General features: G+C 38.8%; 1 protein-coding gene across 5 annotated transcripts in view; it reads right to left on the bottom strand.

Moving 5' to 3' along the window:
• Positions 1 to 19,648, bottom strand: part of MYRIP (myosin VIIA and Rab interacting protein) — a 247,759-nt gene that overhangs the window by 136,617 nt on the left and 91,494 nt on the right. The gene's annotated exons all lie outside the window — the stretch shown is intronic.

Genomic DNA, 19,648 nt, shown 5'->3' on the forward strand with positions numbered 1-19,648 from the left:
TGAAATTTCTCCCCCATTCACATGTTTTCAGTTTGATGTTCAAGGTCCCAGACTGTGATTACTGAAGTTGTTATCACCTCTGCCCTTGCATCCTCTCTCCTTCTCACAATCCCCTGACCCCCAGAAGTGGACCAACCAGATTAGTGCAATGCTGCCAAATTTAGGGGAAACACTCACTGAAAGTTTTACAGCCCCTCTCCGATCCTTGCCCAGGGGTTAACTAGCCAGAATTGCCAAGGAATGCTGCTCAGCATTTTATCCCTTCCATGTTCTCTATGCCTCAAAGCGTGGCACAGTGCAAGCAGTGATGAAGCTATCCCTATCTTTTCCCTGCTATATACAGTAAGATCCAAATTCTCCCAGCAGGCATATGCCTCCATCATTATTTACTCTCTAAGGGTTCAGTGCTCATTTCTTCTAGCTGCCTCTTCTCAGGCAGTTTATTCTTCTCCATCAGGATGGGCATCTAACACAAATCTCCAGTCCCAGGCAGTGCTACACCATCACCGCACATCCCTTTTGTTTCTCTTACATCTTTGCTAAGTTGTCGCTAGTGAAAGTCTACTTGCTCTCTTTAAAAAAGTAGAGTACAGGGTAGTACTATATCCCTTTGCAGCAAATGCCAAGTTAATTCATTATCTTAAAATGATGGACTTTTTTTTTAGGCTTCTATCAACACAGTCACAATTGTGCCTTGTGCTATATTTAACACTTAGTACGTCTATTAGTATTCTACACATTGCTGGTGCTGTCAGAAAGCCATGCTAGTACACATGCAAACACACTGCTTGCAGCTGGGGAGCCTTCCAGGAACGCACATCACTTTAATCTGTGCAGAGGGATATCGATCCAGCAGCAGTAGCTGCCTTTCAGGGAGGATTAGACAGCAGGAAGTGCACCATAAATGGGTGTGTGCGTGTGTGTGTGTGTGTGTAACATCAAAACCAACCCACAGCAAAACACAAAGACTTCAAGGGGAGACAGGGGGATGGGACACATCAGCATTCAAGCCCCAAGAGGCTTATAAATAGTTATGAGTAAATCACTTGTATAAAAAAATCAGGAAGATGAATATTTCACAGTCCAATTACTCCAACTGCAGTTGCATTCTTTTTTCTAAGATCCTACTAGCATTTCTAAGGGTTTTTTTTCTCTTCAGCTTTTCATTTCTATAAAATTAAACTTCTATAAAATTAGTGGTATTCCTATAAAATCTCGCTTTTTTATTTTTCTTTCCTTCTATTTTCAAAAATAGGAGCAAATACTGATGGTGCTGCATATATGCTAACTGATGATCTCATCCCATTAAATTCTTTATTATTGTTGTCAGTCTTGCCCTTCTGTTGCTTAACTCAAAAGGCCTACAATGACATCCTGTTGCCCTTAAAAATCAACGCTAGCGATTCAGCGACTACTGTGCATTCAGACTGAACACTACGTCCATAGCACACACCACGTGGCTACCAACGGTATGAACCCTGTCAAGGAAACAGTAACAGAACTGGACAAATGAAATGTGAGCTGACTGGCATGCAACTTCAGTGCCATCAGAGGTCTCATAAGACAGCAAAGTATTTAGGAGCTTAGGGTAACTTACTTTTATGTTAGTTAAGGTTAAGTGAGATACAAGAATAAAACTCTGTTTTAATATTGTTTTAAATAAGCCTTTGCATCAACAATGTGGAGACTAAATGGACTCCATGTTACCCTACTGACATACCCTATCTGCCTCAACTGATGTTCCTTGAAGTTGAATAAATTCACACTAAAAGACAGATGTATACCCTACCTTTTAAAGATACAGATATCCTTCTACAACCTGAGACAGCACTATTAAAAAAAAAAAATTAAAAAAAAATCAGTTACCTGCATAAAAAAAAGTAACCCAGATTCTGGGGACAATCTCTTTCTAAAAATAAAGAAATCCAGCACAGTGGAAACACTGTTGTTGTTGGGTTGTTTGTTTTTTTTTTAGATTTGCAAACACTTCTGATAATGGGAAAAGAATTGCATTGACACCCTCATATTTCTTATTAAATACCATAAAATAAATGTTGTGAAGAGCAACCTGTGGAAGCTTTGTGCTAATCACAGTTGAACCAGTTAAACCACTGATCAAACCAGAAAAATGCCAACATACTCAACACTTAACCTTTGTCTAAAAACCACATACCAGGCACTGATTTTTGCTAGAGGGAGAACAGATTCAGTTAGCACCAAGGTAAGTTGTGGTTCACTTGCCCCAGACCAGTACCTTGCTTGTCATACCAGGCTCTATCCTAATCTATTAAGAATTTCACGCTCAGGTGAAGCCGTTGAACAAAATGAATGATTGCTGCTTTATTATTCTATTGACACCATGCTAGTGACTCTTAAGGGAAGTTTCTTTTTCTGTTGCTGGCACAAGCACTGTCAATCAGTGTCTATCATCAGTTGGAACTGACTAACATGTCAGAGTGTAGATAAATGAAATAAATAATATATTGGTATTATTTTAAATTCCTCCTTCTCACTTTGTAAACCTGTAAATTGTCAGAAGAAATTGTATTTAACCCCATTTTCTTTTGTCATGTTGGGTATCACAGGAGCACAGACTGTGCACCACATTTAACTGATAGGCCTTGAAATCTTCTGCGGGTAAGTGTGGAGCAGCGAGGGAGAAGCAGGTCTTGAATTATAGAGCAGATATTCTGGGGAGCCCTGGGGACATCTGAAATCTCCACATAAAAGCTGAAAAGATCTTTTCCAAGAAGCAGTGCTGCAAGTACAGACTTTGCCCTCCCATTCTAATACTGCCACATGGAAAACATGAAAATAAATCTGGGTTTTAACATACTTCCCCACTCCCCTTTTTTCATCTGCCCTCCTATTTCAGTTAGAGACTGCTCTGCAGCCAGGTAGGGTGTTCTGAAATGAAATACTTCACCAGTACTGGGGACAAGCACTTCTGCTGTGGATGCAGGACCTTCTGGTTAAATCCTGGGTTTTAGTTATCCGTTGAGAAGGGCCAAAAGCTGTGCTTCCATATTGGACATCAACTGCAAGTGACGATAAGCTAAAAAGTTTTCTCCCTTTATCACTATTACATCCACGCTGAACCACTGACCATTACTATCTGAGCCTACGCGTCCAGCTAGTTTTCATTCACTTTATAACTTCACCTTTATATGCCACAACCCTGCAATGTGACTACAAAATGGTAAGCTTCGATTATTATTTACTTTAGCATTTTGTGACACCTTCCTCTTAGATGACAAACACGTAATACTTTATGTTGTACTACCCTATCAAACATCCTAGCAAAACACCATTACAGTTTTACCACCTTTCTTACATGCCTTCCCTGATTTTTTCCTTCGCACATTTGATAGTGATTTATAGTTATATAAACATTTGCTACATTCCCCTCTATCTCATTTCCTCTCAATAAATGTCATTTTGCTCTCCCTGAAGCATATTTCTCACTGCCTGTTTGGTATCTTTCTATAACTAGTATGTCAACGTTTCTTGCCTCTTTTTTAGCTAATTATAGTAGAATTTTATTTTATCTTTCAATGTCCTTTCTAAATAATTTCCAGAAATATCAAGAAGTCTATAGAATTGCACTGAATCAACAGCATTGATAACTATTTACCACAAATAGTTTATTTGACCTGATAAACTCCACAACCTAACACCTTTTTATTCCCTACCATCTACTGAGGGTTATCCCACATATTAAGCAGCCAAAGTGTAGTTCTAAAAGTCTCTCTAATGCATTATTTCTGTATCAGTCAGTCTCTATTTACCACTTTGCAGCTCAGAATAGTGCATTTTGTCACATATTTAATTTTGTCTTTTTTCTCTTTGTTGTACCACATGAAAAATAAAAAAAGTTTAACAGAATTAATTCTCAGGTGCGTCTAATTTTAAAGGGATGAAAACTGAATTCCTGGCCATATTGACCAACTTCTTTTGAGTATTTCATTGTGCATTCATGATCAGTAGAGGAAAGCAAAGTATTCCTCAAATGCTGGTACACTTCTAGCATTTACCTGCACTCCCCCCTCCCATTTGTCACACTCTGTTCCTCTCCCCATGCGTCTCTCACTGGCGAATTTCACGTTTCTCGTAAGAGGTCCTGACTTGCAGTACAAGTCATGTGAAGTTAATGACCTTTTTTATCCCTTTTGGTTGTACCTGAAGAATGATAAATACAGACAAGCACTCTTAAGAATAAAATATTGTTCAATTCAAACAGACCAAAAATATTTAGTGAAAATATTTTTTAAATGTACGTACTCTTCCATCATGCTTATGTGCAATGCATTCTTTGCATCACTGGTGGCATCAGTGAGTCTACCTTTCTTAGGAATCCAATTTTATGCCTGTACCAACTTGAAAAAGTTTCCTTTAAGAATAAAAACACTCCTACTACATTAAACAGTTCCTTCTCCCAGTGCTCCTTTCACAGTGCCGTCTGGCTTGACCTTATAAAACACAATTCCTAGCCTGGCTAGTGTACAGCAGGAGAGTAACTCAGACATTGGCTCTGAAAATCTCTGAAGTATTCACTATGAGTCATTCTTCCCTCCTCTTGGCTGGACTTCCAGCAACACAGACCTACAAAGATTTGCACTAGAATCAGTGTTGTTACTTGACCCTTCCCCACAGAACAGGCAGCAGAATGAACAAGAGCAGGCAGCAGAACAAACAGGAGAGCTTGCTAAGGAAGCAGGTTTCACAGCCTGACAAGTCATTAGCGTCAGAGGACTGTGGGTGTGTTGTTAGAAAAAACAGCACAAAGACGTTCATCCCACTTTGCATACAGATGAGATGAGTAATGCTTCATACACAAAGGCCTTCTCTGACTGATGAGGTTGGCTTTGAAATTTGGCTGTCCTGACCATTGCCTTCCCAGGAGAGTGGCTTCCACTCCAGAACCCAGGTGGGAGGGGAACACTGGGAAAGCCATGTTCTCCGCAAGCATGGGGAATGCAACAGAGACAAATCCGTACTGCGTCCTCCCACACCAACATCCACTGAGTATTTTGCTACTTCCTGCAACAGCTGTGGGAGCCCTAATGTACCACAAGAAGAAAGCAGAAGGTGTTACGAAATGCTCTAGGGCTATCCTGGTTACAGGGGGATTGTTTCAGGTGAAACTCCTATACAATCCTAGGAAGCACACCAGGCTTATACTGCCTAAGATGACAAAAGATAGACAGACAGACAGACAGACAGTAAAACCTCAAAGCAAGAGGTCCCCGCTAACTTGGTCTCAGAGTGAATACCTTGACAACTGCAGCACTTAACTCTATTTTCAACAGGTCCACATGTGCATAGTTCCTAAAGTCCACTTCCCTAGTCCAGCTCCTCTTCATGCTGCCCATGCTCCTAACACATAGTAAAAACTGTTCTTAGATACTCCAGGTAGACTCTGCAATTTGAGTAGCTTAAATATCGCAAGCCCTGCAATTCCAAACAATCCACATAATGCGTCACAAAATAGCAGCTTGATATTTTTAGTAAATTTAAGCCTATAAACAATGATTTTCTGAAGTACCGAAATTGTTTGCAATTTCCATATAGGTTTTGTTTTAAAGACAAAGAAGCTTAAAATTACCACATACCTCTATTGTACACAAAAAAGTATTTTGGCAGACAAAAGAATCTGTTTTTCACAGAATGCATTTTATATTTAACATGATATGTTACCCTGGTGTGTTATGTATCAACAATATTAACACCTTCTGGAAGCACTATCATATCCCTTATTTCAAACCAGACAAATCTCTGCAAAGGGGCAAGAAAATATTGACAGCACCTACATCTCCCCATTCAAACACACATAGTTCAGGTAGTTCTTCAAAAGGTATTGGCATATGCTATTGCTATAGTAACAGCAGTATTTCATAGACACAATCTTGATTTAACACTGTTACAATACTTCTGATATCTCACAATTAATGTTCTTAAATTAATCCAGAAGCTTTTTATTATAGGAATGTTTCTGCAAATTTAATAACATACTCATGTTTTAACATATAAAGGAATATACAGCAATGGAATGAAAGGAAATCACTAAGCAACCACAAAAAATATAAAAACTAGTAGTTTGAGGTTTATTTAGAAAATAATTGCCTTTATTTTGTAGCTGTGACTACAAGTGCAGCTATTTAGCTTTACCATGCGTATGTGTGTGTGTCCTGGTTTCAGCTGGGATAGAGTTAACTGTCTTCCTAGTAGCTGGTACAGTGCTATGTTTTGAGTTCAGTATGTGAAGAATGTTGATAACACTGATGTTTTCAGTTGTTGCTCAGTAGTGTTTAGACTAAAGTCAAGGATTTTTCAGCTTCTCATGCCCAGCCAGGGCACCTGACCCAAACTGGCCAACAGTGTATTCCATACCATGGGACATCCCATCTAGTTTAGGAACTGGGAAGGGGGGTGGGGGAATTGCCGCTCGGGGACTGGCGGGCTGTCGGTCGGCGGGTGGTGAGCAATTGCCCGGCGCATCATTTGTACATTCCAATCCTTTTATTACTACTGTTGTCATTTTATTAGTGTTATCATTATCATTATTAGTTTCTTCTTTTCTGTTCTATTAAACCGTTCTTATCTCCACCCACGAGTTTTACTTCTTTTCCTGATTTTCTCCCCCATCCCACTGGATGGGGGGGGAGTGAGTGAGTGGCTGCGTGGTGCTTAGTTGCTGGCTGGGGTTAAACCACGACAGTGAGCATGCACGCGTACACATATAAACAAACTGCATTATTCAATATCCCTTGCAAGTAAAGGCTGGGAATCTCACCCACCTAGTACTTGCCATATCCCACCCCCATGGAAACGCAGTAGTAAGGACTGTCCTTGAAAAGGCAGTTCAGCCATAGAAGAGGAAACACAGCCAGGTTACCAGACTAGTGGGATATTAAGGAACTGGTGCTAAATTAAAGTCCTCTCATAGAGCTGTAAGAGCAGCTGCACATGTATCCCAGTAATTCTTCCTCAGCCCTTGACAGTATGCCTCACCCAGGCCACAGGCAGCTATATACAGAACTTTCCCAGAGGGAAGGAAGGATGCAGGAGAACATCAGAAACCTGCCTTTGTCATTCCTCCTCTTTGTCCATGTGTGCTCTCTGCTTCTTCCCAATTAGGTATCTATCAATCTGAAGTACAGCGAATGTACTTCAGTAGGGTGCTTTTGGTGAATAGCAAAACAATTGAAATAACCCAGAAGCTTTTGAAAAACGGGAATTCACCTAATTCAACAACTAGAATTCAGAAAGATGATTAGGTGGTGAACATTTGGGAAAGACAGAATGGTTCTTCGATGTTCTTCACCATTTTTAAAAGGAGGCGTTTTGAATTTTTAAAATGTCAAGTTTTGTTCTGACTTTTTCCTAATAAAAGAGTTGCAAATACTATTATTCAGTTCTTCTGTGGATAGTGCCATTCAGGTATCGGATGCCTTTCTTCTCTTTTCTCCCTCATGCATTTTCTCTCTTCAAAAGCAGCAGACAGAAGAGATCGCCCTCGTGAGGAGCTTAAGGCACAGTCAGACCTCAGACTTGGTTCATGTACGTTGCGCAGACCCTCTGGCTATGTCTGAATTTGCAGATAATTCAGCACACCGAGAGCAGATCAGTAGACTGAACTAAACAGTGCTGAAGGCCTATACCTACACAGTACGTGGTTCAGCAGCTTTGCTTCAGGGAAGACAGTCTGATTCCCTGGACAAAACATTCCCACGTTGCACACAGTTTGAACCTGTCTCAATACGCAAGTCATTGGTTCAGAGACATTGGCTTAGTTTCCTCTAGAAGGAATCTAGCTTGTGCACACCAAAACCAACCTGTGACGTAAACCATGGCATGATAAATGAGGATGCAGTAGGTTTGCTCCTGCTCTGAACTGAAACGCTAGCATAAATGCAGTCATAGACAACTAGAGGTGTCTCTCTCAACATAGGTACCTGGAGCAGGTAATTTTGCATTAACAGGTCTATAACAGCCTTGTCTACAGAGTTTGGAAAACAATTCCAATACCTGCAACATACGTAGCCATGGCTCACATGCGGTGAAGTCTTACACGTTTCTACATCTATCTTGCTGACAGTTAACAGAGATGCACAATGCTGATTTATAAAGATATGTAAGAAGCAAGAAGTAGTTTCTGATTAGGAATTCTTTTTTAAAATTTTTTTTTCCTTGAAATAGCATTAAAAGTTCAATGTATCATACACCCACTTCACTTCAAGACATATTCTGGACTGGTATACTTAAAATTTAGCTTTATAAAGCACTACCAATAGGATCCAAATTTGCGCCAGTTAGTTTGAAATACCTTTGAACATAACTGATCTAATTCTCCACAGCATTGCTGGTGTCACTCCAGAAATTCCATCAAAGCTGTGGTACAGTAAGGTGGATAGGGTAAAGGAACAAGGAGCCAAAAGCTACACCTTCTATAGCTGCAGCCTGAAATGCTACCAGAAGATGGTCAGACTGTCAGCATTTGTTCAGTAGCAGAAAATGGGTACAGAGTAACCTAGGGATTCTCTCAGGAAAAACCACAGTTATTTTCTCAAGACTTTTCTGCTGCTTTGCAGATGTCTGTGCTTCGGTCAAATCCTCCTTCCCTCACCACGCTTCCAAATGAAACCAAAGCTCTACCAAGCCGCTTTCCTCAAAGGTAAATGTAGCTTGGATTTACCTTCCAGGCTTAGCTGCTGGACTGACAGTCTGCAGGCAGAGGACTGCCAGCAGATAGTCCTCTCCTAAACCCCTTTCTGTAGAGTTGCACTGATGTACCATCACCTGAATTACAGATCAAATCTGCTTCTGACGTGTGACTGTCAGTGATTTAAAGTTAAATATATCAAACAGAGAATTGTTGGTTTAAAAGCAACAATTTATTCTCAAAACCAAACATTTTTTCTCAAGAAAAAAAAAAAAGAGAGAACATGAAACACTAATCTTTCAAAATAACCAGAATATAAAAGCTTTGGCATCTCCATAAATGCAGAACTACAAAACTGACATAATTAAGTGGTCACAAAGGAGTATCTTTGTAACTGAAATATCTGTTGATTTATAACAAATAATGAAAAGCATTTAATTAAACTTCAGGTGGACTAAGTTCCCCCAACGGGAACCATAACAATCTAATTTGTATTAATTTAATGACTAAAAATTCTAGTGCACACAAAATAAGTATTTCTTTTTAATAAATTAATTACTCAGTTTAGTTTTATACATTTAGTTGCAAGTATGTGAAAAGACTAACGACTGACCAACTTGATGCTTAGAGGGTAAGAGAAATACAAGTGGAGATCTCCTTCAAAATAGTCCTAAAAATGCTTATTTAACCAAGATTTTACTGCTTAGAAAAGGGAAAAGGCATAACCATGTGTTCCATAAATATTCCCTAACTGTGGAGGCGCTTTCTGCTTGAAATGTGTCTCTGTCAACAGTGTGATTTGGGTGCAGGAGGGTCAAAGCTTAGCAAAGCATATTTTCCTGCACAAATCTTGTGTTAAATAAAGGGGGAGAAAGGAAGCCTCTTATTGAAAAGTGATGGTTATGGCAGGTAGTGCAACACCCAATGACACAATACAGATTCATTCTATGACGTGAAGGCCACAAACAAGAGGATTTTTGGAGTACAGGCACTTGCACTTTGGTACCAAGTTGGATGCATACAAGGATGTTGTCTTGATACTCCCTTACAGCATCAGAACAGAGCAATTGTTCTTCCTTCCAAGCCCTATAAACACTTTAGATTTTCTTCCCTTTCCATAGAAAGCAAAGCAATCCAAATTCATTTTTTGTTTGTCTGTCCACTTCTATAGCATGCCACACTTTTTACAGCTTTTACACTTTTATGTGTTTCCTGGCTATAGCACAAACATCCTAGAAAAGGTGCAAGTTAAAGTCAATTCACAAAATACGACATAGAGGGTCAAAGATACGCTGCAAGAACCAAAAGTCAAGTAATTATCCCCACGAGCAGGGCAAAAGAAGCATGCAATCAAGAGTTAGTTGTTGGCAAATCAGCAGCCACTTACATTCAGTGAAGAGTAAGAAAAATACAGGCAAACACTGCGATAGCAAGATGATGGTTTTCTTCACATATGGCGCTATATATTTTTTTTACCCAATTCTGTACTATGCTCCTAGACATCTTTCAAACCACCGTTCTAGGCCAAGGGTGCACATTTCAGTTACTACAGCAGTATGTGCAAGTCAGTCATAAAAAAAGGAAGTATCTGAGCACTTACAGCAAAACACAAAAATCCCCTAAAAACCTTGATTGACAGCCAATTATTTTCACTGAGAAAAACAATTGGACAAATTCTTGCCTAAAGCAAAAGGCTAATTATATATAACATTTTTGAGAGCTCTAAAACACAAACTGGAATGCACCGATACTTATAATCAAGGATTCTCCCCTTGAGAAAAAAAAATTAAAAGCTTTATCTATGTATCTACAAAAGCACAGAAAACAAAAGCTCAGAGTACAATCAATAGTTTATAAATCAAAGCAAAGCTTTACTTCAAAAAACAGAGGCAGCCTTGAGAAGAGCTGTCGATTTATAAAAACCATTATTTGAAATCAGCAAGCAATTAAAGCAAAGCATTTCTCTTTCTGCTATACGGGCAAAGCTTACACCAGCTGTAAAACACACAATCTATGATGGAGAAAGCTGTTTCATCTGAAATATTTCCCCCTTGCAGGAAATACTGAAGTTACAAAGATTCCCTTGATTGCAGTTCAGTTCATTTTCCAAACAGTGCCACCACAGAGTCTGAGTCCAGTAAGTACTTAAACCATGCTACACATATGGTTAAGCTTCCCAGCTCACTTAAAAAGATGAATTTATCTCTAACTTTGCAGAAATACCAGCTCAGACCTCAAGGTTTGTGTTCTGGCATGGGAAGTTACAAAGACCAGACATTGTGTTCATCATGTCATCAACTCCAGCACCTAAACTTATGTGAAGACGTTACACAACAAAAAAGTTACTCTACCAAGCTTTCTGTTCTCCTACCTCCCACCCTTATGCAGACTTTTTTCAGAGGTCTTCTAATTTCTTTTCGTCTTCCATTTCATTGATGTTGGACAAGGTATCTTCTGCCAACTGAAAATCTCCATGAGGGCCACAGACAGCCTTCAAAAAATAAACACAGATCACAATTCATGTTCCTCAGTCTTGTTTATCTGCTGAGAGAGACCAAGAAAGCCAGATACCTGCTAGAAAGGCTTTATAGAAATTCACAGGCCTAGCCTTCATCAGTGAATCCTGATCTTACTAGTTCTGCTATAGCATTTGGATGGCTATCTCTGAGCTACTTTAACTCCAGTAAAAGCTCAGCAGTGTAAGGGACCAATGCTAGATTTGTAACAGAGGCATGAAGTCAACAGGAATTAAGAAATAAAAAAGGGTTAACTATGGGCATATTCAGAGCTCTTCTTCCTCTAATGCCAGTAAAATAATCTCTCCAGAAATGTTCATACCCAGAATCACAAGAAATTCTGACCCTAATCAATAACAGTTGCTGAAAAAGAGAAATGAGCCTAACTTGCCCTCGATGAGCTTGAGTCTAAACGACCTGGTATCTCTACTACAATTACGCACACTGAAGGCCAGAGAGAACAAAAAATCTGAGGCTGCAGGGAGCTCCATTTTACATGATGCTATGTAACAGGGAAGCAGCTGAATGAAGCATGGTTTTGTCAAGCCCCTAGTTAGGACACAATTAGATTACAGCCACTGCTGCATCTGTCTTGCATGTAGACATAAACCATGATGACCTGGGGCAATGTGACCCGACATATAGGAAATTAGGCACTGCCTGTGAAACTAGCCCTGCGGACCCAGAAAAACAGTTGGCTGACTTGTTCAAGTTGAGCACCATAATGCTGCACCCCCTTACTATAAGCACCCAAGTCAGCTAGTTGAAAAGTAAGCCAGATCCCTGAGTTAAAGAGATACTTGAACACTGCAAACAGTGAGACATCATACAGAAAAAAAGCATGCATAGGTGGAGGGAAGTTTTTCAGCTTTTAAGAGATGTCAAGGAAATAAATTACAGAGACCAAAGCTGTGAGATAAACCATGGTCCTTCACCTAGAGTAGCTTGGCTGAAATAGTACAACAAACAGATTAATGATCTGCATTATGCACATGCCACAGATGCTAAGAAAAGGAAAATCTCCAACATCAGTGGGCTTAGGTACCCACTTTGGCTTTGCCTCTGCAACACGTCACCAGGTTATTGCCATTGTCAAAAGGTACCTTGCAGGCCGTACCCTGAGAAATGATTTGCAAGCTGAATACAACTCCAGGAAGGATGTGGTAGATGCAGATGTAACCTCGGATAGCTGAGTGCCTTGGAGCAGCCTTGTAAACAAACAGCAAGCAAACTCTGCTGTCTCAGATTAAGCAGGGACACTTCAACAGAAAAGAAAGGGATGATGACTCATTGATCTCACCATCATCATTCCTGCATGAATCTGAAGGCTCACATGGGACAGATCACGATCAGTTACACCCAGTAGCTAGAAAATAAACAGACTAAGCTCAAACAATACTCCATAAATAAATAATTATAGTGATGCTGTAAAAACAAGCAGCACTTTCAGAGATTTGTTGGCTGTACAGTGTCCAGCTAAACCCAGAGCACAACCAAACAAAGCAAAGAAACAAAAACCCCAATTTTATCATTAGGTTTGGTCATCTGCATTCTCTGTTCAGGACAAGTTTTTCAAACCTACATTCTACATGTTTTCAGTCTGGGTAAGCCTAAAAGGAAAAGCTCACCAAATAAAATGCAAATGCTCAACTCTTACTGGAGTGTTTTCTTCATTAATATTAAAAGAACCAATTCTTATTCAAATCCTTGTTATTTACTCATTACCATATCTATGTATCAAGATGAATACTTACAGTGGTACAGATACATGTGAATATTAAATTACACCTTTTATGCACCGCATGTAACTTGAACTGGATGATTAAGATCAGATTTTTGGCTCCTCAACTATGGGATGTAGATGATAGGTGCTTTAAAGGAGCTTGTTTTTTAGTGATGGCTTAGCCCTTCTTGAAAATCAAGTCCCTTAAATTTCTTTCCTCCTCTCTCTTCTCTCTTTGCATACCTCAAATTTGAGAGATCCAAAAGCATAGATCAAGTAAAGCTTTTTACCCTCTATTATTAATCAGTAAAGTATCAGCTTTTGTCACACCCAATTAAAAAGGGTTATATTCAACACGCTATATTTTACCTAGAATATCTGCACTTTTTTTCTATCTTAAAAGTATACCATAAATATCCAAGTAGAAGAAAATACTGCGCTGAAGTAAACAATTTTCTTTAAACTGCCTCTGCTCTGCATAGCTGAGAAGTTTCTTCAGAAAAAAAACTTTTGAAAAGTCTTCAATGACTTCAACTTCTTCAAAACCCTTAATGATAAAATATTTATTTACAACAGGGTAGAAATCCCCAGATTTATTATTTAATCAGAAGAACATAAAGGGAAGTTTGTAAAAGATCAAAGAAATAGAGTTGCAGTAAGAAAAGCAGTAAGCTACATAAATTGGATAAACATTTTAAAATAAGCATTATATGGCTGTTACATTTGTATGTATCCAATTATAACAACCAAAATTCCAACCAAACCCCTGAGAGCATGCAAGTATTTTATCTAAGGAAGTCTTATGATCTGTTCAATAGAGCAAAAGTGACTCAGCTTTTTACTTCCTGGTTTATGCTAGTTAAAAAAAAAATAAATTAAAAAAATCAATAAACCCCAAACCATGTCATCTAAATTTAATTAGGGCCCTGGTTCTCACATCTAAGATTGATGAGGGCTTTGCCCTTCACTGAAATAAGAGCATAATTCAAGCCATTTAGCATAACCCACAACACTTTGGTGTGAAAGCAGGTGACCTAATATGAGTGGTGTAAGCCCAAGATTCACCTATGTCAGTACCTTAGTATTACACAGTACATTAGATACGGCAAGCATAACAGAATCTGCTACTTGGAAGGAACAAAAGAAGGTAAGAGTAATGGCATTTATTTTAATTAGCAGGCTGGGTATTTCTAAGATGTGTCTGGTATCTCAGTGCCAGTTATCCTGGTATGTACTATTTTATCAAGCCATTGAAAGTGTATCTTTAAGGGTAATTATATAATTCAGAAGCTCAAGCTATGTAAGTTTCCTCCAAATCAGTGAAAAAAGTACCCCCTAGCACAGAGGGGTATCTTTCTCCAGCTAGGACATGTGTTCACATTAAAACACACTATTTAGGATTCACCATTTTACTCAGGATACTCTTCCCAGAATGCCAACAATTTCTACTTGATTAACAACTGCTTTGTGGTTTCTTCTACTTTCCTTCATCACCCTGCATGTTTGCAGGTCATCAGCTAACAGTATTATATGCCGTAATACTGCTAAAAGAAACAACTTCAGCCCCCACCTCCCACCCTCACCCCCCCCCAATTATAACAGTACCGAAGCAAGTGTCCAAACCAAGCTCCATTCTTTGTTTCAGCAACAGGACCAAATCATAGCAAAGGTTCAAATCTGCCTTTCAAGCCAGATATTTGACTAAATAATCTTTTACTCCTGTATTACTTTGCATTACAGAACCTTGCTTTAGCAAGGAGAGGCCAGAGCAATGTGTTTAATTATCACTCAGAAGAATGGCCCTTCCACCAGATCTGATGTGAGGAAAATTTCACAGTGATACATTACTGGTCTCAAAAATATTCTCCCGAGAGATCAAGGGGATGCTGTGCCTTCCCAAAGGCACACGAGCAAGTGGGAGTTGAAGGGAGAAGCTGCTTTAACTGTTATTTCTCCATATTATGGCTACCTGCTATTACTCCTCTTCCCTCTGTTCCCCCCCCCCCCCCCGTTTTTCTACCTTCTGCTACTGCAGCAATCCATCCCATAATGATGCAAGAAACGACTACACACACAACTGTTCTTGTGTGGTGTTTTGTGCTGGTGCATCTAGAAAGGAAGTCATGGCAACTGATACATTTCGGAGAGCATCAATATCACGTCGGAGATGTGTGCCCAGTAACATTTACCTCATCTTACATTAGGCCAAACTACGCAGCAACGATTCCCATTTCATTTCACATTTCCAGGTGTTGCTAACAGAAAAGGAACCATGAAGGTAACATTACAGTATTGCCATCTGGAAATAAATTTCACCATTGCAAAACACTTATTCACTCAAATACTGCTCAACACATACCTTCTCTGTTACATTTTTCACCCACATTAATTTTTAACCTGATTTCTAACGATTATCCCCATTTTACTTCATTAAGTAGCAGCAAAATTCTAGCTTCATTTTTTTGTTGTTTTAGAACAGAAATTACTTTTGGATTCCCCGAAATTGTTAATTTAATCTTTTTTTACATTTCCAATCATATTTTCTAGCCAAATCTCAACCTGAGTTAATTAAAAATCACCTGCCTCCCTTAAGGCTTTCCATCAGTCTTCTGAGTATTAGATCATTGAGTGCATTGCTTTTTATTGACTCTAGAGCACCCGGCATTATTAAAGGTCTGCCAGAGACCAAAGAATTCATTACCATATTGCAGAAGTGTCAGATCCCCTAACATAGCAATTTATTGTATATATAAAAAAAAAATAAATCAATGTTTCTGTGATAAACTGTACCTTTTCCATGCCAGTCCAAATCCATTCGTCTAAAGCAGGTGATGTATAGACTACTTACCATACATTGCACTCTTGCTGCTTTTATTCAGTAATGTTATCATTTTATCCCTTCCTCTGGTTGTCTAAATGGCTCTCAGAATCAGGAATTTTACATGTATCAAGCTTGGGAGACTTTTAAACTTCTAAAAACTGAATTTTTCTAACTTAGTGAACTGTTTAAACAACAGCTAGCAATTTACCTCAACAGCTTCTTCATTCAGCCTTCACTTAAAAACCCAATCTCACAACTAAATTTCACCCATCTTTTTCTTTTGAAACATGCAGAATCAAAACCTGCTAACAGCATTACAATAGTTTGTCAAGGCTGCATGCAGGGCTGCCTGTAACAGACTTTGAAGCTTACACGTACCTTCATTCTCCCTCACTCTGATCAGGGCACCTCCCCTGCCTATTCTTTGTATTGCTTCCTTTTTTTTTTTTTTTCCCCTTTCTCTTTTTTTGCCCCCTCCATATTTCAGTTTAATGACTAACAGTTGTGAAGTGATGGACTTCAGCCTTAGAAAGTAAATTCCAAAATGGACTATGGTCCATGTAACGATTGGGTTAGATGTCTGACCAGATGGGCAGGAGTTACTAGAACACAGTAGGTTTATTTGTAACTTCCCTCCCTGCTCCTGTCTGTAGAAACAGTCTTATTCTTCAAACAGTGAAAGTTGCTATTGTATTGAGGAGTTCTAACACGGAATTTTGTTGCTTGTCTGTTTGTTCGAAAATCCTGTTAAATCTGAACCTCAGTATTATTTGGAAAATGAATTCCCTAGCCTAACTGTGCAAAAATAATTGGATTTATTTAGTGTAAATTTGATGATGGTCCATTTGTTATCAAAAGGAACTGCAAGAGTACTTAATTCTATACCGCATAATATCTTCTGTACTTTCTTTATGCCCTTCCTCTCTTGTCTCTTCTGTAAGGCAAACTCTTTCACATTCATTTTAACAAGAAAGCTGCTAATGAAAGCTCTCATAATTATCTATTAGCTCCTTTCCTGATCAGAAGCAATGACTATTTTAGGCAAGACGACACCTTCAATTTGCATAGTGGAATTACGAGACCATCAGTGTTACCTTCCATCATAATTCTTGTATGCTCCAGTACTTACTTTGCATAGGTACAGTTTTTGCTGAGGCATTTTCCTACCTGACTATTCCCCACAAGTTTTCAAACTTGGTACAACACACCTGTCTAGGTTCCTCTATCCAGGTGGCATTGCCCAGCATTTGTCAAGGGGGCAAGAAGAAGAAAAATGAGAAAAAAGAAAAAAAAAAATCCCAATCCAGTCAGAGCTTGAAATAAAACCTTTACCTACATCTTTGCAGACACCTTTGACTTCACCTAATCTAAATCCTTCTGTTGCTTCTGAACATCTTGCCATTCATTTCCAAATCACCATTTAATATGCTAAAGAAGTCCTTTAACGTGAAGTCCCACATGCCTCTAGCCAAAGCTGAAAATTCACCGTTTGTTCCTATTCCTTAATTTCAGCTGCAGTTTCTAATCTTTCACAACTCTTTATTTCTAACCTCCTGATAACATCATGACCTTTTCTTCATCTTTTTTTTTATGGGATTTTTTTTCAGAAGCTTTTGGACATCAAAGAAATTAATCTTATGGAGTTAGGCAGAGCAAATAACAAAATGGGTCAAGACTAGAAACTTACTCTGGCACCTGGAGTTTGATATAAACCATAAATGTTATGCCTACTGGTTTTTTAAATATTCTAAACAAACACTAATGGATTAATTGAAATCAGAACACAATTCTGCATTTCCTTAATAATACAATCCTCCAGAGCACTGGTTTTGTTCGTTCTTCATTTGCTAAATGGAGACGACAACATTTACCCAACTCCTTTGTAGGACACCATCACACCTACAAGTGAAAAGAGCTATATGTGATATACATAATGGATGCCTTTTAATTTATTCTTTGTTGCTAGAGATAATGGCATTAGAAATTTGAAAACATACTTTAATTTAAATGTAAGGTAAGGTGATTCCAAATCTGTTATAATTTCTCATTTTATTAATTAATGGCTAACATAACAAATATCTAAAAATATTTTTTATTACATTCAAAAACCAGCAGCATTCAAATACTCTTCAAAACAACAAAAATATACATGAAACAATGCCGCCTGTAGAAAATCAATTGAATTCCAAAACACATCAAAATATTTTGCTGGAAAAGATGGCGAGATTATCCTCCAAACCATGAACAACCTCATCATATGTTCTTTTGTTCAAATTATTCAGACATGCCTAAGAAAATTTTATCTCCCTCAAAAATTAAGGATAAACTTTTCCCATGCACATTTAAGCTTCTATAGGAGAAAATGTTGCCATCAAAACTATTTTTAAAACTTAAACTACTGAAGCTTCATTTTGCAACTGTGTAGCCCTAATTAAATAATTATCTACTTACATAAACTCCCAGTTGTGATCCAGTCACGAACCCTATCAACCTTTAATAAGCAATAACAGCTATCAACATTTGAATAAAGAAGCAGGATAAAAAGGCTTTAATAGTCTTGAGGAATGGCTGAAATTACCTTCCCAAATGTAACAACATGAATCACAGACTTGGCCCCCAATTTTTCAGGTAGGTGCACAGTAAGAAAAATCTTACATCTCTGCAAAACCTTGCTGGAGTCAGTGAAAGGCTCCAGCTGGATCCAAAATCTTTCAGGTGAGGCTGAGCCTGAGACACAAAGGCTCATACTAAAAATGTAACTCTGCTTAAGGTATATTGTTTTCATTAACATATTTTCTATGATGGATTACATTCTCCCTGCCAAAACATTTACAAGGGCCTTAAGGCTGATAGGTATGTTTGTTGCTTTTCTTAAAATTAAGATATCCAAGATTATTGGATCAAAATGTGATTTTAATACTCAGTGGAGCAAGCTCCCTTTAAATGTTAAGGAGAAGAAAGAGAGGACAATCATCTCTTAAACTACAGCAATACAGACAGGAGGCACACAGCTTTGGAAGCAAAATCGTTCAAGCACAACTTAGCTTTTCTACTAGGAGTAAAGACCATTCGAAAAATGGAAGTCTCTAACTTTGGGCAGCACCTAAATTTGAACCATCTCAAGATCAGCCTTGATGAAAAAAAATTAGTAATAGCCTTGCTGGAAATGTTACTTCCCAACATTAAGGGACAAAAAATAAAGCATTTCCAAATGCCTGTCCTGGTTTCAGCTGGGATAGAGTTAACTGTCTTCCTAGGAGCTGGTACAGTGCTATGTTTTGAGTTCAGTATGTGAAGAATGTTGATAACACTGATGTTTTCAGTTGTTGCTAAGTAGTGTTTAGACTAAAGTCAAGGATTTTTCAGCTTCTCATGCCCAGCCAGCGAGAAAGCTGGAGGGGCACAAGAAGTTGGCACAGGACACAGCCAGGGCACCTGACCCAAACTGGCCAACAGGGTATTCCATACCATGGGACATCCCATCTAATATAGGAACTGGGAAGTGGGGGCGGGGAATCGCCGCTTGGGGACTAGCTGGGTGTCGGCCAGCGGGTGGTGAGCAATTGCCCTGCGCATCATTTGTACATTCCAATCCTTTTATTACTACTGTTGTCATTTTATTAGTGTTATCATTATCATTATTAGTTTCTTCTTCTCTGTTCTATTAAACCGTTCTTATCTCAACCCACGGGTTTTACTTCTTTTTCCAATTTTCTCCCCCATCCCACTGGATGGGGGGAGTGAGTGAGCGGCTGCGTGGTGTTTAGCTGCTGGCTGGGGTTAAACCATGACATGCCCATCCAGCTGCAGTGTACTCTACTGGGACTACAACTGAAAAAAAAAAAAAGAAAGAAAAAAGCGCAAGCAAAGTTCACTACTGTGCTAAAGAAAAACAAATATCTCACATTTGTATAGCACCCTAATTC

Source organism: Buteo buteo, chromosome 2 (genome assembly GCF_964188355.1).
Source record: "Buteo buteo chromosome 2, bButBut1.hap1.1, whole genome shotgun sequence".
In the NCBI taxonomy this organism is placed as follows: domain Eukaryota; kingdom Metazoa; phylum Chordata; class Aves; order Accipitriformes; family Accipitridae; genus Buteo; species Buteo buteo.